This window comes from Pinus tabuliformis, chromosome 5_1 (genome assembly GCF_031772625.1).
Source record: "Pinus tabuliformis cultivar Carrire ecotype Pingquan chromosome 5_1, CPIR1, whole genome shotgun sequence".
NCBI lineage: Eukaryota > Viridiplantae > Streptophyta > Pinopsida > Pinales > Pinaceae > Pinus > Pinus tabuliformis.
In genome coordinates this window covers 584,132,994-584,160,745 of record NC_142305.1, presented here as the reverse complement: position 1 = coordinate 584,160,745, position 27,752 = coordinate 584,132,994, and positions in this window count along the sequence as shown.

Genomic DNA, 27,752 nt, shown 5'->3' with positions numbered 1-27,752 from the left:
GACACTATATAACAGGCTATGAAACTTTTGTCCATACTGATCATTCTGCAATTAGATATCTCATGAACAAACCTGTTACTAATGGCAGAGTTACAAGATGGCTTTTACTTCTACAAGAATTCAACATTACTGTGTTAGATAGACCAGGAAAACAAAATACAGTAGCTGATTTCTTGTCTAGAATTCAAAATACTAACGAAGATTCTCCCGTAGAGGATAAGTTTCCAGATGAATATCTGTTTGCAGTAACTACTAAAACTCCTTGGTATGCATATATTGCTAACTATTTGGTTACAGGGAAGCTACCTCCACACTTATTTCCTAATGAGAAAAGGAAAATCATTCAGGAGAGCTCAAAGTATTCTTGGATTTCTAATGAATTGTTCAAAACAGGGCTAGATTGTGTGATCAGAAGATGTGTACGGGAAGATGAAATGCATGACATCCTTAAAGCATGTCATGATGAACCGTGTGGTGGACACTTTGCTGACAAGAGGACGACCTATAAAATCCTTTCTTTAGGATATTATTGGCCTTCTCTCTTCAAAGATGCAAAGCAATATGTTAGAAGGTGTGACAGCTGCCAAAGAGTTGGGAGACCAACTCCTTCAAATGAAATGCCACTACAGCCACAGGTACTCATCGAACCCTTTGAGAAATGGGCTCTAGATTTCGTTGGACCTATTAATCCACCATCTAAACAAAAGAAGTATATATTGGTTTGCACTGATTATGTTACTAAGTGGGTAGAAGCCAAGGCATTGCCTTCTGCCACTGAAAATTCAGTTGTTCAATTTCTTTTTGAGGATATTTTTACTCGTTTTGGTGTCCCAAGAGAAATTGTGACAGATCAGGGAAGTCAATTTACATCTAAATTGATGGAGAAGCTGATGGAGGAATACAAAATCAAGCATAGAAAATCTACTCCATACCATCCGCAAGCAAATGGTCAAGTGGAATCTACAAACAAAGTTCTTGAGAGCATCATCACCAAGACTGTTCATCTCCACAGAAGAGATTGGGCAGAAAGGCTTCTTGAAGCCTTATGGGCCTATAGAACTACATGGAGGAACACAACAGGACATTCTCCCTATGAACTTGTTTATGGGAAAGAAGTCTTGCTCCTCATTGAGTTTCAAATCAAGACCTTCAAGATGGCAGTTCAGTTGGGGATGAGTTTATCAGAAGCCCAAAAGCACAGAATGGACCAGCTAAATGAGCTAGATGAAATAAGACAAGATGCAATTCTAAGGACCGATCTAGTTCAGCACCAAAGAACTAAGTGGCATGACCGATATATCAAAGAGAAGAAGTTCCAAAAAGGAGATTGGGCGCTACCATTTGATTCAAAGTTTAAAGACTTCAAAGGAAAATTTCAAACTCATTGGCTTGGGCCATATGAGATTGATGAAGTCTTTAGCAATGGAGCAGTTCGAATCAAGACTATTGATGAGTTTCAAACTCCTCTCGTTGTGAATGGCCACCGATTGAAAATTTATCATAAGCCACTCTCAAAAGAGGACTTTGTCAAAATATTCCAAGAACATTCTGCAATGAGGCTAGTGGAGAAGAATTCTTCTCCTCCATCAGCCTAATCTTTGTTTCTTTCTGGATTGAAAAAAAAAAAAGAACAAAAAAAAAATGTATAAGCCTGAAAACCAATCTCAGATTGGCGGTCTTATACAGAAAATATGGAGTGAAAATCAAGGACACCTGACACTCTATATTTTCCAAAAAAAAAACTCTTTCTCTCTTTCCATCCTCACTTCATTTTCATTCCATTTCACTTCACCTTCATCATTTTCCATCTCCATTTCACTTCATTCCATTTCATTTTTCCACTTCACTCCATTCACTCCATCTCATTCCATTAATAAAAGTCCCTTTCAGGACTATTTCCATTCAGTTAGTCTTTTTCTAACTAACTTTGTGCAGTTAAAAGGGGAGATGTTCAGTTTCCGCAGCTGGAAACCGTTTCCGCAGCTCGCACCAGTTTCCGCAGCCAGAAACGATTTCCGCAGCCAGCACCACTCTGTCTCTACAGCTAGACACACTCTGTTTCAGAAAGATTAACATCATCATCATCACCAAAGGCAACAAGGATAGGAGGCACCTGCAGGATCAAAAAGCAATCATGGATCAACAACATTAATCAACAAATGGCAAACCCATGAAGGTATGATCAAAATCTTTTCCAAACAACCATTTAAATGTCATTTCATGCATAATTATTAAATCGTGGACAAAGCCACTAAATACAATGATTCGGCAAAATCATCCCACTTCTCCTCCACGATAGTCCTTCATCCACCTCATACCCTCCTAACGGTCTAATAATCACTCTTAGTTCAACTCAAGTTGAGACTGCGCTTTCATTTATGAGTCGTACAAGGAAGAAGAGACCTATCGTACTACGTCTCTTCTCAACCACGATCTCCGCAGCCAATACTAAAACTTGTGCGTAAGCCACCCGAACTTCAAGGGATACGGCCGTTATTCCATTCTCTTATCACCCCATTTCCGCACGCATTTGAACTCATTCTCGTGGTTGTCTTCTACTCCACTCTCATTTTCTTTGTTTCAAACCCCGCCGCTCTGTTTCAAAACTCCACAGTTCCGTTTCAAACCCGTATTGCCTTGCATTACATTGCGGCTATTCCACTTACAGCCGTAGTCCATCTGTTTTTCCCATGAGCATCCATACACAGTCAAAGCTGCAGCCGAAGTTAAGAGTCGAAGATGGGGAAGCTGCTTAGAGCTGAACCCGAAGGTTCAAAGTATCTAGAAGGATACCCACAGACAAAGGAAGCATTAAAGAAGGCAAAATGGTTGAAGTTCATCCAAAAATTCAGAGGATATGACAAGGAGGTAACGAAAGCGTTTGCTCGATCATTCAATGGACACACTGTGGAAGTAGGGGACCTGAAATTCACAATCACAGAGAACTCCATAGCAACAGCAACCAGCTTACCTCAGGTGGGAGACCGATGGTTTAAGAACACAACAATGGAAGATCAAGGATGGAAAGATATGCTTAAGAACCCAGGTATGGACACTTCAATATTCACCAAAGGGATTCTTGTACATGTGATTAAGGAAGAATGGACTGCATTGTTATTACTTGTTCAAAAGTTTGTTACATGTGAGGGCCGCTTTGGCACTATGTATATGTACCATGCTACAATTATGATGAACTTCATGGAAGGCCATGCAATCAATTTACCCTATTTTCTATTAAGAAGCCTAACGAAAATGAGTTCCACTGTCCAAAAGAATATAGGCCATATTGAACCTCACTTGTATCATCACGGGTTCGTTAGAATGCTCATAGAAGACCAATTGAAAAACAACAATGATACATGGGAAAAGTTTTTAGTCAGGAATAATTTTCAAGAGGTAACTGAAGCTTCCGCTAGCAGTTCTCCTAGAGTCCCAAAAAGAAGTAGGAGAACGAAAAGAGATGTTGCAGCCCAAGATCCTCCTGTTGTAGAAACTTAAGAGACTACTCAGGAAGAAGAGGTAAAGAGAGATAAAACTAAGAAACAAAAAAAGGAGAAAGGGAAAGAAATTGTTCAAGAATCATGTCCATCACCTGAACCTTCAATAGAAGAAGACTATCAAACCTTGGCTAATAGACTCTCACAACTTCAAGCTGCTGCCCTCTCAAAGAAGAAACAAAAAGGAAAACAGAGTGTCCAGCCAAAGATCACTAGTGCACAAGTGAGAAGAAGCAGTATAATTAAAGAAAGAATGAGTGTGACTAAAGAAAAACAGTCACATTTCATTGATTTGGGAGAAAGTACACCTGAAAAGGCTCCAACTCAGATTGACCTTGAGTCCACTCCTCCATAGGAAGAGAGCCCCTTTCAGCCAGAACTTCAAACAGAATTTGATTTTGAGCATAGCCCAAAGAGATCACCTGAAATTGACCCTAACCAGCAGGAGGTATACAATTATTTAGAGACCTTGGAGCAATCAGTTGCAGGTCCAAGCACTATATTGCCTCTTAATGAACAAGTTGAATCTTTAAAACAAGAGGTATTTGAGCTAGAAGTCCTGAATCGGCATATAAACCAAGAAAACGAAGCATTGAAAGAACAAAGCAAGGTGGACAAAATTGTCCATGACAACACCATGCTTCACCTAGGACTCTGGCAGAAGAAGAACAGAAAATTGAAGAGAAAATGCAAGAAACTGAGCAGGGCCTTGATCAATTTGAAATTCAAGTGTTTAGTGAAGAAACCAAGAACAATTTTGGCAACAAGAAGAAAGAAAAGAAGGCTAGATGTTTTGGCAGAAGCATCTGAGCACATGGACTGAAGAGCAATGACAAAGTTTTGGTTGCATGAGGACATGCAACACCTTCACAGTGGGGGTATGTTGAGCCTCAAACCTGCACTTCTTTACACATCCTCTCAGCCTCCTTTTCCTATTCATTTCCTTCTTTTGCCACTCATTCCCTCCATCAAATTGCTCAAATCATTGTATTTTAGGACTTTTACATGGTTTGTTAATTATGCTAATGACTGTGTTGTTGGTTTAGAATTTTGGTCAAGTGCTGCACTTTCCGCAGCTCACACAGGGTTTCCGCAGCTGATCCCGGTTTCCGCAGCCAACCCCGGATTCCGCAGCTGTTTTATTAAATGGCATGTTCCAGGTGTCCTCCGGGCAAAAGAGCCACATGGGCAAGTTCGTGGAACCAAGGACATGGTGTGTGTCCTTCCAGCTCAGCCAAACCACTCATGAAAACCCATGGTCAACGAGGGGGCAACTACGGTCAAACAGAGGTCATTGACGGTGGCACGACTCTGCGTGTTCGGTTTTAGAGCACGTGAAGAACAGCTGGCCTCTTCCTTAGCCACGTAGATGATGGGAAACACGAATCCAACAAAAGATTTAATGCCCACCTCGACCGTTGCCTAAATCCGAGGACTGTGCTAGATTACGTGTTTTTACACAGCTGATAGAATAGCGTAGTTTGTGTTAAGTTCGTTTTGTTTTCTCTGCTATAAATAAAGCGTCTCTGAACACTGATTAGTTAGCTGCTGATATGTAATTTTTGAACCCCACTGTACTCTTTATTTTGCTACATAATATATGAGAAGACCGTTTTGTTTCTAAGCGTGTAACTGATCTTTCGAGTTGGCTGGAGTAGGCAGAGGGCCCTTGTTTACTTACGGCCTGTACAATGCTTTTCATTTCTAGCATTTCTTCTTATCAGTTTGTGTATAATAGTTGTACAGAATGCTTTTGATTGCTATGTTTTGATCATGTACAATAGCTGTATATAACTTTGAATTCTGCTCATTTATATTTCTGCACTTTTCCATGACTGATCAGTGTGTTTTTGCAGATTTCTTAGGTGCCCGGGACAGTTTTCTTTCTTCTCTTTTTACAGCTAGTGGCATTTGTGATCGTCTTATCTAAACTGCTGATCTTTATTTTTGATTTACATTAGTATCATTGCTTTAGTTTGCACTTTATTTTCTGCTCATAGCTTATCAAGTTGTTTATCTTTTGATGGCTCTTTTTATCATAATCAACTAACTTTTAGTGGAGCCAGAATATCACTTAAGTGCAGCTTGGTTTATTTTGTTTTAAGACTCACATTGCTAACTTGCTCATAACTCTTTCTTATATGATCAATCCAGCTGAAGGCAGAAAGGTTAAGGGAAAATTAAGTAGTGTGATTTGTCACTTAGATTGTACATTGCTTAAGATTTAATTGAAGAGTTAAAGTAGTTGTTCTTGTTTTTAATTGAGTTAATATAGATGTCATTTTCAATCTCATTTTTATCAGCAGTAGAGGTACTGGGCCAATGCCATTGGTCTTTTATTTGATGCTTTCATTTTCCTTCAAGAGTTAATTTCATTTCAGTTGTTGTTCAAAGCTTTCTGGTAGATCACTTTTAAGTTTTAAGAAATCATTTAGGACTCATCACAATCACACACACTTCACTCATTTTATTTCATTTCCATCACATCACTGTAGGAGAAATAGAATTGAAAACAAACTTAAAAACGACAAAAACTTAAGAAATAGTTGCCTAAGTACATACAGTACACATCACTTCATCAGCTTACGAGCCCCGGGTTGACATTTAAAAGTTGCAATTTAGACATCACTAAATTGACCAAACACATCTATAAGCAAAAGATTCTTGGATCAAGTGGTATTAGAGCAGGTCTTTTTAGATGTGAATTGCATGTTTGTATGCTAACAAGAAACAGGCTCCAAAAAGGCGAAGGGAAACTAAAGTCTTTCGATCACGAAGCGGGGCGTGCACATCAAAGGAGAAACATGGCAGATGAAGAGGCTTGTTATGAAGAGGAGCTCAATTCCCGCAAAACCTTCTATACAATGGAAGAAAATGTTGGTCAGTTGCTTTCAAGGCTGGAGAAAGCATAAGGGAAAAAGGCATAAGAACAAGGTTCAGTGCATGGGAATGGTGAAGAAGAACCACCTCCTTCTCCTTCCACGAGTGAAAGCTCTTCTTCCTCTCATCATCATCATCATAGAAATTCAACAGGTGAATCTAAGAAACCTTTCTTTAAATTAGATGTCAAATTTGTTCTTCCCATGTATAATGGTGAAAGTAATGCAGAAAAGCTTAATAACTATAGGCAAATTGAGATCTACTGCAAGATTCAATAGCTCGAAGGGGATGAAGCAAAGATTCAATTGGCCTCTCTTCAACTGAGTGGCACCGCTATCATCTAGTGGGAGAGAAAATTGTGAAGCAGTAAAAGTGTGGGTAATCTTCTTTCCTCATGGCCTAGTTTCATTTCTACATTAAAGGAACAATTTTATCCCTTGGGTTATAAGCAAAAAGCCTTAATGGATTGGCAATACTTAAGGTAAGGCAGAGGTCAGGATGTTCAAAGCTTTACCGAGGAGTTTAGAAAACAAGCACTTAATTTGGGCATTACACTTGACTCACCTAAAGTAGTAACTAAGTATATTGGATCATTACATAGTTACATTAAACATTCATTATTATTGTTTGAACCTACTACCATTGACTCGGCTAGTGTAAAAGCCATTCATCTGGAAAACAGGGGAACACCTGAACGGGATTACCACCCAAAGAGAGCCGTAGAAGCCAAGAGAAGGGGAGCAAAGCCCTCTTGTACACATTGTGAGAAAGAGGGGCATGATGAAGAAAATTGCTGGAAGTTGCACCTTGAGCTGAGACCTGAAAGGAATGATAGAAAGGGGAAGCAGAAGGTCGTCACCACCATGCAACAAAACCAAGATTCTGAGTCAGAGGAAGATGAGAAGGTCGCAGCTGCAAGATTTGCACGAGGTAGGCCCATTGACTTGGGGTCCGATTCCGGTGATGAAACGAAGTTTGCAGCCCTTGGGATCGCGATAGGAGGACCCATAGATTTGGGGTCTGATTCTGGCCATGAATCAAGGATTTCAATAGACATAACAAAAAGGGCACTCCCCGCAGTAGGAATCCAAGAACTTGAGAATATCAACCACCGCCTCCAAGCAAAGAATGTTGAGCTAAGGAAGCTTCTACAAGAGGCAAGGGAAGGAAAACAAAGATTACTACGCTAGTTGCAAGCCAAGGATGAGGCCTTGGAAAAGCTGTAGCATCGCTATCTAGAGGTAAAAAGCGATTCCTCGATTTCATATGATTTTCATGATGATGAATTCACTGCTTTTGAAAAACATACTACAGGGATTGGATCCAAACTATTGAAGAATATGGGGTATTAGGGAAAGGGCCTCGGCATCAAAGGCCAAGGATAAACCCCATCGAAGTTGAGGAATTTCCGTGTTATGGAGGACTCGGATACACCAGAAAGGAAATGGGAGAAAGCTCCAATACAACTAGTAACCAACTAACGACAGATGATGAAATTCCTTCCTCACAGTCTAGTGATAGTGAGGGCCCCATAAACACTTGTTAGAGGAACACCAAGGGAAATCGCCCCAAGGCAACCCTGAAAGTTTGGAGGAAAAAGAATCGTTGTAGCCATTGCAACAAAGAGGGACACCAACAAACCGCATGTCTGATGCTCCATGCTCTAGAAACATCGCTGGAGGAGTCGAAAGGTGAACATGTTCAACAAATGAAACCACCCCATTCACGGTGGTCTACTTTGTTAAATTGGTTTTTCTAAGGTAGTAGCTTGTTATGGCCACCATTGTAAATCATATGTTGCAAGTAAATGTAAAAGTGATGGTGTGTTTCCTATCACTTCAAAATGCAACGATGATATTTTGGCATTTCTTTACTAATAGTTGAGGTATTGATTACTTTTTATGTAATCCTTGGCCAAGGAGTGTGTGCTATAAACTCTTGGCATGGAAGGCTGTTATGTCATGTGTGGTGTGCATGATTGCAAAAAACATGTACTAGTTTTGCGTGCAGGAGATCGAAAGTGTGGGTTGAAAGGACACAAATAGTGTGCTAAGCGTAAATGCTTTTGGGGTCCAAAAGCTCCTCAGTAGGGAGGATTGATCTAGGTGGATCTCCAGACACCAATGGCATGGAAAAGGCACAAAATTAAAAGTGGTAGAAAGATGATGAACTTGACATCAGATCGAAGTGCTCATTGCCCTTATTCCAATGGTGTGAACAACACTCCAATCTGAGTCCGGATGAAGGCGGTAGAGGCAGTCAAAGTTGGGTTGACCTTTTGATGACCAGGTAGGATTAATGAAGGCACAATTTGGAATTTTTCTGGCAGATGAAATCCAGCCAACTCCAGCCATATTCCGGGTGAAATTGTCCACTAGTTAAAATGACTCCGATCCAAATTTTCAAAAAATGTGCAGTTTGTTTTATTTAAACAAAAAAAATATAAAAAAAAAGGTGGTGGGCCACCAACCCCGCCACCCCAACTCTTATCCGCACAAAAATAAATATATATCGGTGGATGGGCGGGCCACGACCCTCGACCCCTCCCACAGAACCAACAACAAATAAGCGGGGTGGGCGGCTATGACCCCGCCACCCCACAACCCACACCATGGCTCAATATATATAGCGGGTGGTGGGCCAGCCCTTGGGGCACAGACCCAACCATGCCCAAAAAGGAACCTACCCCACCATCTATACTTGTTCCAACCTTAATTGCAACGGAACCAACGGAGATGGGGTGGGTGGGCCTAGCCTCACCCTTGTTTAAAATTAAAATTTTGATATATAAAAAAAGGAGGAGGTGACGTTTGATTGTCGGACCTCCTCCATATTAACCGGATCTCAAACCAACTGTGCTACAACTGTTTTATTGAGAAATCTGCCACCTGTTTGTTATTTAAATGCAGTTCACTAGTGCGCCCAGGTAGAGGAGGCAATGCACGCAGTTCGAGGCAGATATTTGCAGGAGAGCCGAATTTTCACTTTGTCAGATTTTGACAAATTTTATAAGGTTTCAACATTTCTCGATGCCATGAACGCAATGGCACTGTCCATCTCTCCATCAAAGTTCTACATTTTTTGGCCATTTTTTAGTATGGAGGTATAAAATTCCTTTTTTTGTAACTGATGCTTGTACTCTTCTTTCTCATGCCACTTAATGAATGAAGGCCTCCCCATTGATCGAGCAATGATTAGAGACATAGTCAAAGTCGGACGAACTCTGTTATCAAGTCTTGTTGTCTTCTTTCATGCTTTATGTGTTTCTCCTCTTCTCTCATGTGCACATTAAATTTCTATGTTAATCTACAATTTATGCATGTAATTCCTTAACACATCTATAAGCAAAAGATTCTTGGATCAAATAAGGATGCACAATGGGTGGTCATTTACATGTAATCAATGGAATGCCATGATCATGCTCACCTTGGGAAGGGGATAAGGGAAATACCATGGAAAACACACATTGATGCTTATGGCATGGTAGCAACTATAAACGAAATTGGATCTTTTGTGGTGAGTTGTCAATAAATTAAATGACATTAAATTGGGAAATTATTTTGTAGTGGCATTTCTTCAATAGGTTTTCCATGTGGTGAGAGAGGATAGTTTTTGAGGAGTTGTACTTGAGTCTTTGGGTTTTATGTTGTTGGATGTATGTTGCATTTGACAAGATATCCCCCTAGTTGAAGTCTCAACTTCTCACGCTTTCCACCACATTTCTCATGCTCCCATTGGCTACCATAATTTGAAAAGTGATGCACTACATGGACATAAACAATGGGTTTCCTCGACTACTCACTTATGAATAAAATTGTAAGTACTGCCATTGTTGATTAAAACATGGAACCTTTATATTCTTGGTGTAGCTAATAAACTATAGGGACTGGGGATAAATCATGATAGATAAATAATGGAGGGAAATTAAGGGTTCCTCTTGGGTACCTTTAGAATAACATTATATGGAGGAGGTAGTGTTGTGTCCTCTATTTTCATCTAGGAGAAACTTCTTCAATAATGTCCTTAGGGTGCTTATGTTGGGATACATCCTTTTGAAATAATTTCTATTCTTTTCATTTATACCCCTGAAAAACTCATGATCACAAATATATAAAATTCAAAGGCATTTATTCTTGCCCATTTCTTCTTGAGATAACTTCTAGACCCATAAGGCATAAGATGGAGGGGAAATGGTAGTATATGTTATAGGATATTGAGGGTAAGGAATAAATGAGGATATTTTGACTTGGGAATTGGTGATTTTCCGTGTTTCAAGGGTGCATTAAGAGCCTTCCAACCAAGTAATTCAATGTTGCATTAAAACTTGAGTGCGGATGTCCTACTTGGGACCATTGATGAATCATTCTTTAAAAAAGGAATTAGTAAATCCCTTGATGTAAATTTCCAAATGCTCAAAAGTTGGTATAATATATTATATTATTCTTGTTTGGTTCAACTTGGTTAGTCTTCCAAAATTTTGAGGGTCTCTTTCAAAATGAGCATAAATGGATTTCATGAACTAGCTCCAAGTAATGTAACCCCTATAGGAATTATTATGCCATTTCCACCATTTTGAATCTTTGGAATCCATGTATAACACCCCCATTATGAGTCTCATAAAACCTTCAATAATTCAATAGAGGGAGAAATAGAGTTCAATTTAGGTAACCCACCCAATGGTATATGTCCCATAAAACTTATTGATATCTACTTTGGGAAAATAATACCAAATATTATTGTCATGGAATACGGTTTGAGTGCAATGCACCCCTTCTACTAAGGTCTTCCCAATGGAAGGATAGATTTGAATCTCTTACTACCTTTCATGTTGGGGATGTTACTCCTCAAGATTTGCAATATTGAGTGTCATGTTATCTATCTAGAGAATAATCTCTTTATCTGAAATATGGGAGGACCTAGTTTCCATCATATGGTCCCATTTCTACTAAAGAATGTTACTAGAGAGTTATAACAATGTCATTAGTGCCTCATAAGGGGTATTTAGAGACTATTTTATGATAAGTGTATCTTTTGGCCTACTGAAAATATGTTACTCGAGAGTGATACCACAACGATTGGTGTTACACAAATAAGAAACAAATCATAAAACATATAGTGTTTTTTCCTAAAAAACCCCAATCTATGGAAAAACTAGCTAATAGAATTCCATTAGTCACTCGGCCAAAACTCGGTCAATCCAGCCAAGTGAGCCTTCACTGCTCACCTCCTTAGCACATTATAATGAAGTTTTCCCAAACCTTTTGAAGGCTTCATTACACGCAATTCATGAGCTCAAAACCATGGGAAACCAAAACCATGTGCCAAAACCACAAGTGTATATCGAGTAACTTTGAGTCTTTCACCGAGTCAAGTTCTACCTAAAACCCCCCCTTAAAACTTAACTTGTGGTTCCCCTTGACTAAATATGTCCAAACCTTCCAAGTGAACCAATCCGCTCACCTCTAAGGCCTTACACCCTCAAAGTTTATATCCAAGCTATAATTCAACATGCCCCCTATCACCTTGGTCTAAGTCCAAACTTTACAGATATTACCGATATGTTCCTAGGGGTACAAGTTTATATCCAGGGTATAATTCAACATGCCCCCTATCACCTAGGTCTAACTCTAGACTTTACCGATAATTTGCAGGGGCTTGCATGCCTTACCAGGTCTCACAATAGTATTCCCATTTACATGTAATAAATTTTTTAACTCCATTATAAAATAATAACATATTTTTTTCATTGTTGCTATGGCCATCCTCTCGCCTAGTGCTCTCCTGTCTAAATCTAGCCTCCATGCTTGTTATCCCTATGAACTTGTGCACACTTTTTTATTTTCTCTTCTGGTCCCATGTTTTTACACTTCATGCTCATCACATAGGTATCCTCCTCACATGCCCTAGATGGCATGGCCTTTGACATAGTACACAACAATGTGTTCCACACCACAAATCCGATCTAGAATCCACACACTTTGTTTTCCCATTGCTCAAGAATTTGTTCTCTTAAGTTCTTCCATTGAATTCTCTTTCTTATTATTGTCATACTTGTGTGCCTCTCTCACACTCACTAGGCCAAGTAAACCATTGGAAACAAAGGCACCCCTCTGAAGCCAACACTTGGCTCTGATATATCCATCGAATTCAAGTAGCCAAGCCATAAATAAACCTTTTGCTCTTATATGAAGTTAAAATTACAAGAGAGAAAATTAAATTTACTAAGAGAAATGTTAAAAACAACCAACCACAAATAAAAAAACATAAACACAATATTTTATTCTAGAAAACCCCAATCTCTGAAAAACCAACTAACATAATTTCGTTAGTGCCTTCATCAAAATTTGGCCAAGTCGACCAAGTGAGTTTTCATTGCTCGAATTAGCACATTAATATTAATTTTTCCCAATAATTTTGAAGGCTCTATTACATGCATTCCATTGGAACAAAACCATGTGCCTAAAACCGCCACTGTAGATTGAGTAACTTCGAATCTTTCACTGAGTTAAGTTTTATCAAATAATATTTGGTGAAAAGGTCTTTTGCAAGGATGTTTTCAAGACGTTCATTTTTTTTAAAGTCCTCTTGTAGGAGTATTTCTCTAGTTTGAGTATTACTACACTAATGAACTCCAAATTCTTAATAATTTACTTTATGAAGGAATTTTAAGGCCTATGCTACGAAGGCTAGGGCTTGTAGGGTCCTAAGGACAAAGTCGTGCTAGGTGTTATAGCTCTCTTATATACATGAAAGTTTCCATGGTAGTACTTAACCTAATCTCTTACAACACTAATGAAGGCAACTAAATTGTACCCCTAGTCATATTATCTAATTCCTAGGTACTAGAGACTAATCTCTCTAAACATTATTCTTAGTGTACTATAGCAACAAGATGATTGAAAGGTTTAAGTAAGTCTAGTTTTAGGTGCATCTAGGGAGCTTTCAATATACCTAAGGGTACATACAAGACAAATCTATATACAACTGATGTCTAAAGTAATACTACTCAAAGGGGTACTAACAGGGGTTACAAGGGTGCCCAATCAAGTGATGCCACTTGTATTTCCTACATGTATTCTTCACCAACAATATATTTTCCGATTGAATGATAGATCTTGGTGTTGTTTAACAATGTCAAAACACCTATGTAGCCTAAAAGATTATCGAAAGTTTAGGAACATGAAAGCTTAGGAAAGAGTTCCAATATTACTTGTAATATACTTAGTAAACAAAAATACTAGAACTAAAAAATATTTAGAGAAATTAAAATTGAAAATTAAAATAGAAGAGAAAATAAGATGAACCCTACAAAATATATCCCTTTTATTAAATATCTCCAAAAGAGTGGGCAATGTTCATAGGCCTTTTCAAGGGGGGAACCTCCTATGAGTAGAGCTCCAATTTCAACGATAACACTTCATAAAACATACCCTTTTAGCCTTCTATATCTATAAATAGCTTCTTAATAGTGAAAATCCCAACTACTTGCTCTGCCATTTCTAATGGGTACCACCTATCCCATGGAACTTATTTAATAAAGAGGACCCTTTTTACATTAAGTAGTGATCAACTAACTATCTAATGGGCCTTATAAAAACAAAATGGCCTCTAACATTCATTGATTAACTATTAAGTACCTAAAGTAGGGAGGTTAGTGTAGGACCCTAATATTGTTTATTATCCTTTTATTCTCACATTTATATAATATATTTATGGAATAAATGTCCTTTTTTGGATTTTTAGTTGATATGTTTCATGGATCAACCATTAGCACTTCTTTTGAATTTACCAAATTTAACAACATCACACTTGGATGTTAAGTTAGGGGCACATCTACTCACAACTAGGATTTGAATCACAGATATGGCACTAACATTTTTCAAAATTCATTAGTTTATTTGACCTCATTGCAATTAAGTGATTTCAATTCCTTCAATCATGTAGTCTCAATAAATAGTTATTCATAGACAACCTAGAAACCATGACTCTTAGGAATCATTCTTATGATATTTTGCTAAAACATAAATTTTAGACTACTCAATCCCTTTCCAATTTACAAAAGTATCATTTTCCATAATGAGAAAATAATTTTATATTCATGAGAGTGAATACACATTTTTATTTCAATAGGAACCGATCCAAAATATTTGTGGAACTTTTTGTTCCATTTGTCTCTACTAGAAAATTAGTTCAAAATTAGGCATATCTTCCTCTTGACATAGCAACTAAGAAACCTGTTAGCAAATGAAAACTATATTTGTTAATTATATAAATTGTGATAGGAGGTTTATTTCATAAAAAAATTGTCATGATTATATAGGCACAATAGTTATAAATCCGATCAAACGAGTTTCAATTGTAACATATGACCAATAGGTCAAGATTTGTACTAGTAGTGGCATTGTAGCACCTGCCTAATGAGTTCAGAATTAAACGTGGATGACCATTTGGCCATGTTCCACTCCATCAGAGAAATTTGAGATGATAAAGGTCCTAACAATCAATTCAAGTGCTTCTTTGGATACACCATCTGTATTATATTGAGTTCTCTGAGGATATGAGTGAAGGACAACCAATTGAAGGAGGAGAAGGAATCCCTAATGTCCCAAAGAATTTCTTGTAGGTATATTTTCTCCACCATAATATTATTGTTGGACCATTTGATCACTAATTCAAAATCCCCCATAATCTATAATGTTTTGGCATTTTTAAGAGTAGCAATTTCCAAGAGAGTGTAGAGAGTGAGAAATTATTCTCTATTATTTGTACCACACTCAAGGGCTTATTTGACCTTTATGCTTTATGACTATGTGAGAAAAATGACCACACCAACCTTGCACCCGGGTGGGTTGAAATGTGCTACATTGTCAAAAAATCCCCAAGGACATCATTGTGCGAGAGATGACATGATAAGCACCTGACATTTTTGTGCCTTTAATTCAATTTTGTATTATAGGCACATTTTTGTAATCTGACCTATAGTGACTTCAAAAAGGAAGTCCTACACGAAAAAATATGTTGTAGTTCCCGATCCACCAAATATTGTGTATGAGTATGCATGACAATGCTTTGTAAGCATCAATCAATTTGTTTTCTATCTAGTTTTTGAAACATTCTTCTAAGCTCAGATGAGACTAGGTGCTTTTTATATCCCACTTAGCTAGGACTTATGTTATTACTTGCACCATGTAAGGATATGAAATTAAAAAGTGTGAGGCACAATCATATGATTTTTTGCACAATGAGTAGATGTTTGGGCCCTACCAACCAGAAGGTGAGTTTGCATTTGAGGATGTGGAGCTTCCGTAATGGACCTCACCACCTCCTTTTCACTGTAGTAAACTATTATTCAATGTAGGCCTTCTAACCCAAATTGGTTGTGAAATCCTCATTGGTGGGATTTTTTGACCAAACCAAGTCATCCTCTATGTCTTCATTCATTCAGATGAAAATGGAGACAAGGAGGTTGATGTAGTTTCTCAATTTTGTTGCTTCTTCTCCCATAAGATCTAGGTCTGTTTCTATTTTCCAACTAGCTCATACCCATTCTTGAGGGGTATGTGTCTTTGCATCGACTATCATAAAGACTCCAAATTAGTGTAGGCAACCAATGAGGTGTCTAGATAGATCATATTCCTCTATGTAGCCTAGCCATATGTTTAGTCCCAATTTTACATGTTGGCCATTCTTGATTTTCCATATAGTCTAATTTCCAATCAATGGGAAGACATATACTAAGGCTTTTCAAGTGTTAGCTCCCTTTGAAGATTTCCTACATTGATGAAACCAATCTGAATAGGACATGGTGGGGAGATATTTGGATTTGAGTGTCCTCCCCCAAATGGAGGGGTTATGCACTAGATGACATATATTGCGCGCAACGGGGGATGTTCTAAAATGGTATATTTTTTTGAGACCCTAGCCTTCTAGGGACTTTAGGAGAGTAATCTTATTGCATTTAACCAGGGTAATTCCGATTGGATTTTTCCTCCCAGACTTGAGGAAATGGAAACATAATTTCTTGAATTCAGTTAAGATACATTTTTGGACAAGTGCTATGAAGCACCAATATATTGGAATCATTTCAAGGACTTCCTTGATTAAAATGACTCAACCACGTCTAGAGAGGAACTTGTTTGCATAGAAATTGATTCACGATTCAATTTTCTTGGAAAAGCCATAACTAGTCTGCATATTTGTATCCAAGAGGTTTGAGGTATTTGAAACCCTTGTCCATGGGAGTGTGGGGAAAATGAAAGAATTGTCCCAATTTTGTAGATTCATGATTAGGTAAGAGTTTGGGGATTATGAAATAATTATTTGTGTTAATATGCTTACTAGTGACTAGGAAAAAAAGATAGAGGGACGATTTGAGCACAAGAAATTCCTCAGATGTACCTTTGGAGAATATTGGGATGGCATCCATGAAAAGGAGGTGGGTGAGGTAATGATTGTGTGCCACTTCCATGCCCCTGAAATTTTTCTTGGATTTAGCTTCCTTGATGATGTTGATAAGATCCTCAACCACTAGTAGAAATAGGAGAGGGGATAGTAGACATTCCTGACACAAACCCCTGGAAGCCTTGAAGAATGGAGAGGCAAAACCATTAATCAACACAACGAAAGAAGTTGACTGGAAGCATCCATGATCCAATTTACTATTTGAGGACCCATGCCAAGATTTAGTAGGTACACTTGACCCTATCAAAGGCTTTGGATAGATCCAAATTGAGATAAAGAGCATACAATTTCTTAAATTGATGGTGTGTATATCCTCCTAGGATAAAGAAATTGATTAGTGATATGTCTTCCATTTAGGAAGTTGAATTGTTCATAAGATATGATGTTGTTGAGAATGGGTTTGATGTGTTGTGAAATGACCTTGGAGAAGACCTTGTAGCTTACGTTGCAATAGGAAATCAATTTGAAGTCCTCCAAGGTAGCTTTGTCATGCTTCTTGGAGATGGGAGCTACTAAGGTTGAGTTAAGGTCTCCCAATACCTTACTAGAGCAATATGATTCCTAAAAAACTTTAATATGTCATCTTTGAGGAATTAAAAAAAGTCCATGTAGAATTATACATGAAGATGTTTTGTGTTAGGGATTTTCCCTCTTTGTATTAATTGAACAATTGCTTTTATCTCATTCTCTGTGACTTCCTCTTCTAGGGATTGGTCCATTTCATCTGCAATGGCTATATCACAATTAGAGACTACAACCATGATTTATGAGATGGGACATCCCACAAGTTCCATAAAAAGGGTCTTAAAGTGTCAAAATGCATTCCATGTTCTTATTGTGAAAAGTGTGTGCCAAAAAGCCATCTAGATTCTTGATTTCCTATATTGGAGTTTTTTTTTAACATTATGAAGAAAAATGATGAAAAAGCTTAATGTTGTTCTCTCCTTTTTTTATTCAAATGGATTTTCTTTTTAATTTCCACTTGATCTCTTCTTTCTTAAGCAACTCTAGCACCTCTTTTTCAAAATATTTGAGAGATGAGAGGATTGTATTAGTGAATGTGCCACCAGGGGAATCATATATTGATTTAAACTCAAATTCAATTGACTTAAGCCTCTCACTTTGTTTTTCCTTGTAATTTGAGGGCTAAATTTTGGCGATGATCTTAAGTTTTGTGATGTTCTCAATGATGAGTTTGAATGTGATGAGTGAAGGTGTTTCCAGGTATCCTCAACCAATTTCTTGAAATCATCTTCAGTGAACCAAATGTGATTGAAACAAAAAGGAAGAGGAGGCTTTTAGGGTCATGAACTAGGTGAAGTAGGATGGGAAGGTGATGTGATATCCACAATTGGGAGAAAATATGTGAATTGATTACGTCCACAAATACCAGAATATGATGAAGTCTTTTGGAGACCCTGTTATTGTTGGTCAGAAAGTTTATCTAGGTAGGTGATATTTTGAGAGGCCCCATGTCCCTAAGGTGATGTAATTTAAAGAGGGGGGGTAAATAACTATTGAGAGGATTGAGTGTAGGGTTTTGTCCCTATACTTCTATCTATGGGAGAATAAGATTTAAATCCTCACTAATGACAATGTGGGGAGCCAAGAATGCTCCAAATTCTGAAAGGTTCTCTCAAAATGGGATGCAATAAGAGTAGGGGCCATATACATTGATGATCATTAATAAGGTTCCCAACTATTTTAGCTCTAGTTTGATCAAAATAATAGAATTGTATAAGATGGTATCTAGATCCTAGAGTTGTGGGCTATAGGAAGTGAGAAGACCCCCAGAGAGGTAGACAACAACTAAGGTGGGAAAATACCACTCTTTTGGCCTACATTCAAATGCACCCCTAGCTTTAGCTTTACCCACCATCATTTCTTATATAAGGATGACATTAGTTTTGTGTATTTGAAAGAGTCGTTTAATAGCTAAGACTTTATGGGAACCCCCTAACCCATGGGAGTTGTAAGAGAGGGTGATCATGGCTGAGAATGGGTTTGGGATTTATCTACTCTAAGGGCTTGGATGATGTCTAAAAAGGATTTTTGTTGCACTCTAAGAAGGTGATATGTGGCATATATGGTTCACCAAGATTGGGTATAAGGCCAAACCACCTTGTGAGGGGGATACCTTTACAATCTTAATGCAAGGGCGTAAAGCATAAGGGTTGTAGGAGGAAAATATGGATGAGAGGATAATTCCATACGAGGATCAGAAGGCTCATAATTTTTTCCCCTCCCCATAGGAAAGACACTAAAGAACATGAAGGAGAGTGGATGGATGGATCTAGAGTTATTGGTGCATGGGAGGGAGGTGATTCCAACGGCTCAGGTGGGGTGGGGGCAAGTAGGGGTGAGGATAGAGAGGCATGAGATGGATGAGGGTGAACTATTGTATTTGTAGGGGAAGTATCAAAACATTAAACATCCAAATTTTGAAAATCAATGGAAGGATAAGGGAACATACTGGAGGAAATAACTATAAAGGGAGGACCTATTTTTTAGAACAATTTAAGAGTGTGGATATATCATAAGCCCGATACCATTTTGGATGACTAGAGGATTATCTAGTTCCTTAGATCCCATCAAGTTCTATTGAAATGTTTCTTCCAAATCGTGATGTTATCTTTTGGCAGAGGGATGAAACACATGCACTGGTCTCTAAGGTGGCCCATAACATGGCATTTGTAGCAGTGGAATAGAGTCACCAATAATATATCCACCAGGGTATTTTTTAAGGATTTACTATTTTTCCTATATATAGTATTATAGCTGGATAATCTGGTTTGAAAATTCATACATATAAACTGTGGGAAAATATTCAATAAAAAAACATGTAATTTACTATTAAAATCGGTAATTTTTTGGCAAATTTGATCCATTTAATCATATATATGTAAAAAATAGGCAAATTTTTAATGAAATTGATGGATTTTTTTCAAAATATGTCCAAAAATAGCCCATTTGTGAAATTTCGCCCCCAAAATTTTCTCTGATATCCACTATGTCCAAGATTAGGAGTTGTAATTAAGCTAAATTTATCCTAGAATTCGTCACTCAATTCAACTTCAACCTACATCTAAAGTTGATGCCTGTCTAGTTTTATATCCTAGCTAGCCTATAGCTGAAGAATTATATCGATTTTTCCCTTAATAGGTTTTAGGGTAAATTTTTATTAGAAAATAAGGCAATGCCAAGGAGTATCACATGAAATTTCTACCATGAGGAGGATTATTTGTAGGAATTAAAATTAATTGACCATGGTTTTAGTATTAGGCCCATCAGCCCGCAATTCCATTCTTGAGACAGGTTTTTATGTAGTCGTCTTCAATGGAAAAGTGAAAAGTTATCCATTGTCTATGATCCAGGTGGATATTGGTGGCCACCTACCAAGTCCACCTGGACCCCCACCATTGCTTCTCTCAGCATTTTCAGTTTCCTTAATTGTAGCACAACTTACTATTTTTAGTAGTTTTTCGGGTCCTGAACTTCTAGAGCCGTTTTGAGGCCCTAAACGACGTTTTTTTGGGAAATTTGGGGTAACATGGGTCCATGGACCCATGTTGCCTCCCAAAGTGGTAGTGCTCAGATAGATCTTTTTAACGAGCTATTGTACACGTCAAACAGAGATCGTATGCCAAAGTTACGACCCCGGGAAATTGGTGTACCAATTTACCCAAACGAGGCCCACAGTTTGGCGTTTCATCTTCTAGGGTTAGGTTTTGGAATGTTAAGGGTTTTCCATTGTTTCTCAACAATAAATAGGTCTTCGAGCCTCATTGTAACACAGTTCAGAGGCATGTAGCCACCACATCTCTTCTCAGAGATAAGCTACCATCGCCCTAGCTAGTTTATTTCCATTACTGTTTCTAAGCATATTTCAATATTTTACATTAATGAAATGAAGTATTATTTCCGCTGCATATATATGTTTATGGTTATCTCTGTAATTTGTTGTGTTCCTATTTAAGTTCGGATCAGTGGTATCAGAGCGGTCTGCTTTTTCTCTGTTTTTCTTTGCATGTCCCCAACAAGGTCGGGATATAAGGAGTTAGGGCTTGAACTAGTCGAACATTTGCAAGACCAACCTCGCAAATCCCGACGGCCTCCCATGGCGGATGAGAAGAAAGACGAGGGGGCAGGAGATCCTATCAAAATCTTGCTCGAAGAAGCCCTCAAGCGACAACAGAACGCGATGATGGACAACTTTGCCCAGATCCTTCAACAGCTACCCAGAAGCGACGCATCAGCTTCCAGGAGCTACTCTGGAAATGCCACACCCTTTAAGGTACAAGTTAATTTTGAAATCCCCATATTCGAGGGTCAGATAGACGCAGATGCCGTAGATAAATGGTTAAATTTGCTAGAGGTTTGTTTTTCTGTTCATGAATTTTCGAGTCGGGAAAAGATTGTTTTCGCTCTTCTCAAAGCAGCCCCCCACGTCAAGGACTGGTGGGAAACCTACTGCGAGCAGAAGGATGAAAGTACTGGCTCACTATTTTCAGCCGCACCCACCTGGAATCCATTCCGGGATGCCATCAAGGAGCAGTACTACCCTGTCGGAATCTATGAGGATGAATACATAAAGTGGACCACGCTGTGGCAGGGAAGGGACCAAGACATGCCAGAGTTCACCAATATTTTCCATACCCTTCGCACAAAGTTGGGTATCAAGGATTCAGAGCAGCATTTGATACTCAAATACCGCGGCTACCTGCACAAGTACATCCAGGAAGAAATACAATTCCTGAAAATCTCCTCTCTCGGCACAGCATACCGATATGCCGTCAAGGTCGAGCAAAAGTTTAAACAAAAGAAGCGAGAATTTGGATCTGCGAATCCAAAGCAGGGGAAAGGTGCCCCTAAACCACAGAACAAAGGACAAAGCCAAGGCGAGGCAGCTCAAGACAACCCACCGAAGCTGCAAGCAAAGAACAACGTCGCGAAGTCGAAAAAGGACACGGGAAAATGGTGTGAGTTCCATAAGAGCTCCACTCACAACACAAGTGAGTGTCGGGCCAAGCAGTCACTGGTGGCTGAGCTAAAGGTTTCAGAATCAGATGCATGTTCCGACTCTTAGTCAGAACTCGACAAGGGGAATGAGAAAGGGAAGCAGATCATTGATGTGGATCCCAACGCCACTGTTGCTACTGCCAAGATCCAAAAAAGTGAACCCGAAGATCCAGAGGAGGAGGAGCGTCTCTTCCACTCCTAGATGTGGGTAAAGGGCTCCCCGATACAGTTCATTGTTGATAGCGAGAGCCAAAAGAACCTCATTTCGGCAGAGGTCGTGAAGCAGTTGGGCTTGCCGACCACAGCACATCCACAACCTACACCATTGGGTGGCTTCACCAAGGGCGAGATCTTCGCGTGAGCCAACAGTGTCGCCTTCCATACAACATCAAGCCCCTTCACTGATGAGGTATTGTGTGACATTTCTCCCCTTGAAGTTTGTGATGTATTATTAGGACAACCATACTTGTGGAAGCGACATGCTGTGTATGAATCAAGGCCCCGTGCTGTTATTATTACATTGGGAAATAAGTTGTACAGGATACCAGAGGTAGCACCACCTACCGCCATCTCTTTGATTACTGCAAAAAAATTCAGTAAGATCATTTCCAAAATCAAGAAATTTGTTTTCCTGATGATACGCCCTCAAGGAAAGAAGAAGACGGTGGCCGCGGCCTCTAGACAAGGCCCCTCCGCACAACAACTACAGATGGACAAGGTTGTGGAGGAGTACGAGGACATCTTCACCTCCCCTGTAGGGGTTCCTCTGCACTGTCAGGTCAAGCACTCCATCGATCTGACCCCAGGTGCGCTGCTACCCATTAGACTAATTTATCGGCGTTCTGTTCTGGAGAACGATGAAATCAAGAGGCAGATTTAGGAGCTCCTGCAAAAAGGTCACGTTCCATCAGAGTTCATCGCCTTGTGGGAGCCCGATCGTGTTGGTACAAAAGAAGGATGGGACGTGGAGACTCTGTATTGAATATCGGGCGCTGAATAAGATCACTGTCCGTAATAGGTACCCGATCCCACAGATTGATGACCTCCTGGACCAACTAAAGGGGGTGAAATATTTCAGCAAGATCGATCTGAAGTTAGGATATCACCAAGTACCAATCAAACCCTCTGATGTGTGGAAGACTGACTTCAAATCCAGGGAGGGCCTTTTCGAATGGTTGGTTATGCCTTTCGAATTGACGAATGCTCTTGCAACCTTCATGAGGCTAATGGATGACATCTTGCGGCCGTTCACCAACTCATTTGTAGTAGTATACTTGGATGACATTCTGATCTTCAGCCGGAGTTGGGAAGAGCACCTCCACCACATCCGACAGGTTCTCAAAACACTGCGGCAACACAAGCTATGTGCCAATTTGGAGAAATGCACTTTTGGCATGACCCAGGTTCAATATTTGGGATACATCATTGATGAAAAGGGGGTGCATGTGGATCCAGCCAAGATCCAAGTCATTCAGGATTGGCCATCTCCAACCACTCTAACAGAGCTCCGCAACTTTCTAGGTCTTGCCAACTTCTACCGCAGGTTCGTGTTGGGGTTTTCTCATATTACTTGGCCCTTGAGTCAAGTTACCAAGGGAGGAGTGAAAGCAAAATTCTTTTGGTTTGAATCTCAACAGAAGGCATTCATAGGGTTGAAGGATTGCCTCTGCACGGCACCAGTGCTCACGTTACTAGATTTACAACAACCATTTGAGGTCGAGATAGATGCCTCTGACTATGCTATTGGGGCAGTCCTTACTCAACATAGAAATCCAGTGGAATATCACAATGAAACACTTTCAGACACATTCCGGAAGTACCCCACTTATGATAAAGAGATGTATTCCATTGTGCAGGCCTGCCGACAATGGAAGCATTACATTTTGGGGAAGGAAACAGTCATCCACATAGACCACCGACCCCTGCAGTTCATACAAACCCAAGGGAAATTATAGAATGATCGCCATCAGAAGTGGTCTACATACCTGCAACAGTTCCACTTGAATATCAAGTATAAGAAGGGCAACATCAATAATGTTGTAGATTGCCTCAATCGACCCCCCATCATGGCGTTAACCACCGTGCTCAACTCTTGTGGGCATGAGACTTCTGATTGGCCACTTCTCTACAAAAGTGACCCAGAATTCGGCCACACATACCAGACACTCTTGGAGGGTCGGCATGTTCCAGATTTTCACCTCCAGGATGCCCTGTTATGCCACTTGGGTCACCTTTGTGTTCCTTCAAGCGAGTGTGCCAAGATGATTTGGGAAGCACACTACAGTCGGGCTGCTGGGCATTTCAGGGTCGAGAAAACAGTGGCAATACTGCAAAATTATTTTTATTGGCTGAATCTTCGACAGGATATTGGGAAGTACATCAGATCATGTACTGCATGTGCCATTGCCAAACCAACCATCAAGAAGCACGACCTTTATACCCCGTTGCCTACCCCTAGTCGACCTTGGGAATCCATCTCCATGGATTACATGTCAGGCCTTCCTTCCACTAAGCATGGAAATGACTGTGTTTTTGTGGTTGTCGACAGGTTCTCAAAGATGGCCATTATGGTGGCTTGCAAGAAGAATATCACAGCAGAAGCCACTGCTAAAATCTTCTTTGAACGAGTGTGGGTGCACTTTGGGATCCCACAATCTATCATCTCAGATCGAGGCAGCCAGTTCCTCAGCACATTTTGGTCCAGTCTCTGGTCAATGCTGGACACCAAACTCATGAAGTCCACAGCCTTCAATCCTCAAACTGATGGCCAGACAGAGGTTGTCAATAGGATGATTGTGCACATTCTGCGCATGTATAACTCAAAGCATCCACGCACATGGGACGAGAGCCTCCCCTATGTTCAATACAGCTACAACCGAGCTCTTCATAGCTCCACTGGCCATAGCCCTTTTCAGGTGGGTTTGGGATTCCAGCCACTATGCCCCATTGATGTGGCCATGCCACTTGCAGCTACTCACATAAATTTAGCTCATGTCCAGTCCAAAACAGATAAGGCCATCAGCTTCATTGAACGCGTCCAACATATTCGCCAGTAGGTCCATGACATTCTGGAGAAATCAAATGCCAAGTACAAGCAGCGACATGATCAACATCGGGTGCCACACAAGTTTTAGGTGGGCGACAAAGTCTGGTTGCATTTGCAAAAGGAACGCCTTACTGGAGCCTATCGGAAACTGAGACCACTCCGATATGGTCCTTACACCATTACTAAGGCTATGGGTGACAATGCATTTGAGCTCAACATTCCCCCATTCCTTGGCCTGCACCCAATGTTCAATGTGGACCGCCTTCGGCCATACTTTCCACCATTGCTAGACACATCCGACATTGCAGAACAAATCACACCCACAAAATTAAATCCATATTGCATGGAAGAAGCTGCAACTGATCAGATCATGGACACATAGATCAAGAACACTCACCAACAGAATATCCAACTGTATCGAGTTGTCAACGCAGGCCAACTCCTTCACTAGGGAACAAGTTCAACAAAAGTTTCCTCATCTCATGGAGGAACTCAACGCAATGGGTACCATTGCTTCCTAAGGGGGAAGGATTGATCCAGGTGGATATTGGTGGCCACCTGCCAAGTCCACCTGGATCCCCACCATTGTTTCTCTCAGCATTTTTAGTTTCCTTAATTGTAGCACAACTTACTATTTTTAGGAGTTTTTCGGGTCCTGAACTTCCGGAGCCGTTTTGAGGCCCTAAACGACGTTTTTTTGGGAAATCTGGGGCAACATGGATCCATGTTTTCTCTCAAAGTGGTAGTGCTCGGATAGATCTTTCTAACGAGCTATTGTACGCGTCAAATGGAGATCGTATGCCAAAGTTACGACCCCGGGAAATTGGTGTACCAATTTACCCAAACGGGGCCCACAGTTTGGCGTTTCATCTTCTAGGGTTAGGTTTTGGAATGTTAAGGGTTTTCCATTGTTTCTCAACAACAAATAGGCCTTCGATCCTCATTGTAACACAGTTCAGAGGCATGTAGCCACCACATCTCTTCTCAGAGATAAGCTACCATCGCCCTAGCTAGTTTATTTCCATTACTGTTTGTAAGCATATTTCAATATTTTACATTAATGAAATGAAGCATTATTTCCACTGCATATCTGTGTTTATGGTTATCTCTATAATTTTTTGCGTTCCTGTTTAAGTCCGGATCAGTCTTACTAGAAGATGGAAAGTGGGGGTACAACCAAGTATGGGCTTCCAAGAATGTTCCATCCAACCTAATAGTAAATTTGTTGAATGATCTTTCCCATTGAATCTTCCCACTATAATTTGCTAAAAAATGGAGTTATATCTTCCAAATTGATGTCCTTCTCGACCACCATGGAAACTCAAGAGGACCAATATTTTATAGGTTTTTCTTGCAGGGGGGAGGCTTAGTCCAATAGGAGCTAGTAGAAAGTAGGACTGCAAAATGGAGGAGATGGTGCACCATTTGCTAGTGGCGAGGTGTCAATTCCTGGATCCATCACAATATGTGAAGAGGTTTCTAGAAAGTGCTTATTAATTACCATTGACAAATTCGAGGATCCTAGAGAGAGAGATCTGACCATTGGATTTGCATAAGATTATGGATGTTTAGAGGCATGCTTTCAAGGGAATAAATTCACACTGAATCATACTTGCAATCATGTTCCAAGTCATATTTAGAGTGGGAGTGAAAGGTAGGTGGATGAGGGTGGATTTTAGAGAAGTCAACAATATCTAGCTACGCATTAGTATCCATGTGTGGAGGATTCACACCATAATTGATGAATAGTGGTTGTTAGGGGGGAGGGTGAATGGGAAGGAAAATGAGGGGATGGCAAGGATCCGGCCAAGAAAATGGAGAAAGAAACCCTTGCATAGAGGTGAACCCCATCATGTGGCCAAAATAAATCCTAGTTGTGAGAGGGGAAGTGTTTTTGCGTTTGTTGCATGAAACTTGCAACTAAAAAAAATATACCTGAAAAACTTCAGACCCTATGCACATACAATAAATAGTTATATATATATTCATTCCAACCAATCCCAAAGGAAAATTGATAAATCCCTCCGCTAAACTTATGTATTTCAATCAATTATTCATTGTATCCAACTTCTTACATCTTATTAGCATTTGAAATCTTGCTTCCAATACATTTTGAACATGTTTCAATGATAATTTTACATTACTCCCTCACTACTTTTTGGTGGCCAAAGGTGATAACTAGTATATATCGTAGGTAATTTGAATCAAGAGGGTGCATTATGTATCTCTAAGATGCATATACATATATAAAAACATTGGAGGGTCTAAGATATGAGAGTAGATTTCATTGTATGAAAGATTTGAAAAAGTTGTATAACAAAAAATTCACTTGTGTGATTTTTGCTAATAGTACACCTCTAAAAGATGCTACCTCCAACCACCTTGTACCCATTTTATGCATAATGCTCCCACTTCAACTCCTCATACACAACCTACTAGTTATATTTACGTTTATGTTGTACAAAACTATTTTATACAATATGAATACTTTTTGTTACTAATAATTATAAGATAAAATAAAATATATAATGTCCACTAATTATGTTCTACGTTCATGTTATGTAGAAATATAATAAATAATTTTACAATTAAATAACTTTTTCTAGTCAAGAAAATGAGCACTTCAACTTTTTTAGTGAATATAAATTCTTTAATTTCTCTATTACCCCCTGTTTCTTTTATCGATAGGCCTTTTAGTGCAGCTTATCTTGAACCTCAATTTTAAAGGATTTATAGAATGGATAAATAATAATTTCATTTTAACATGAAGCTCATTAAAATGGTTTCATTTTTATGACGCATTTGTGTAGGAATTTACAGGGTAAATTCCTCAGATAGAACACCAAAGG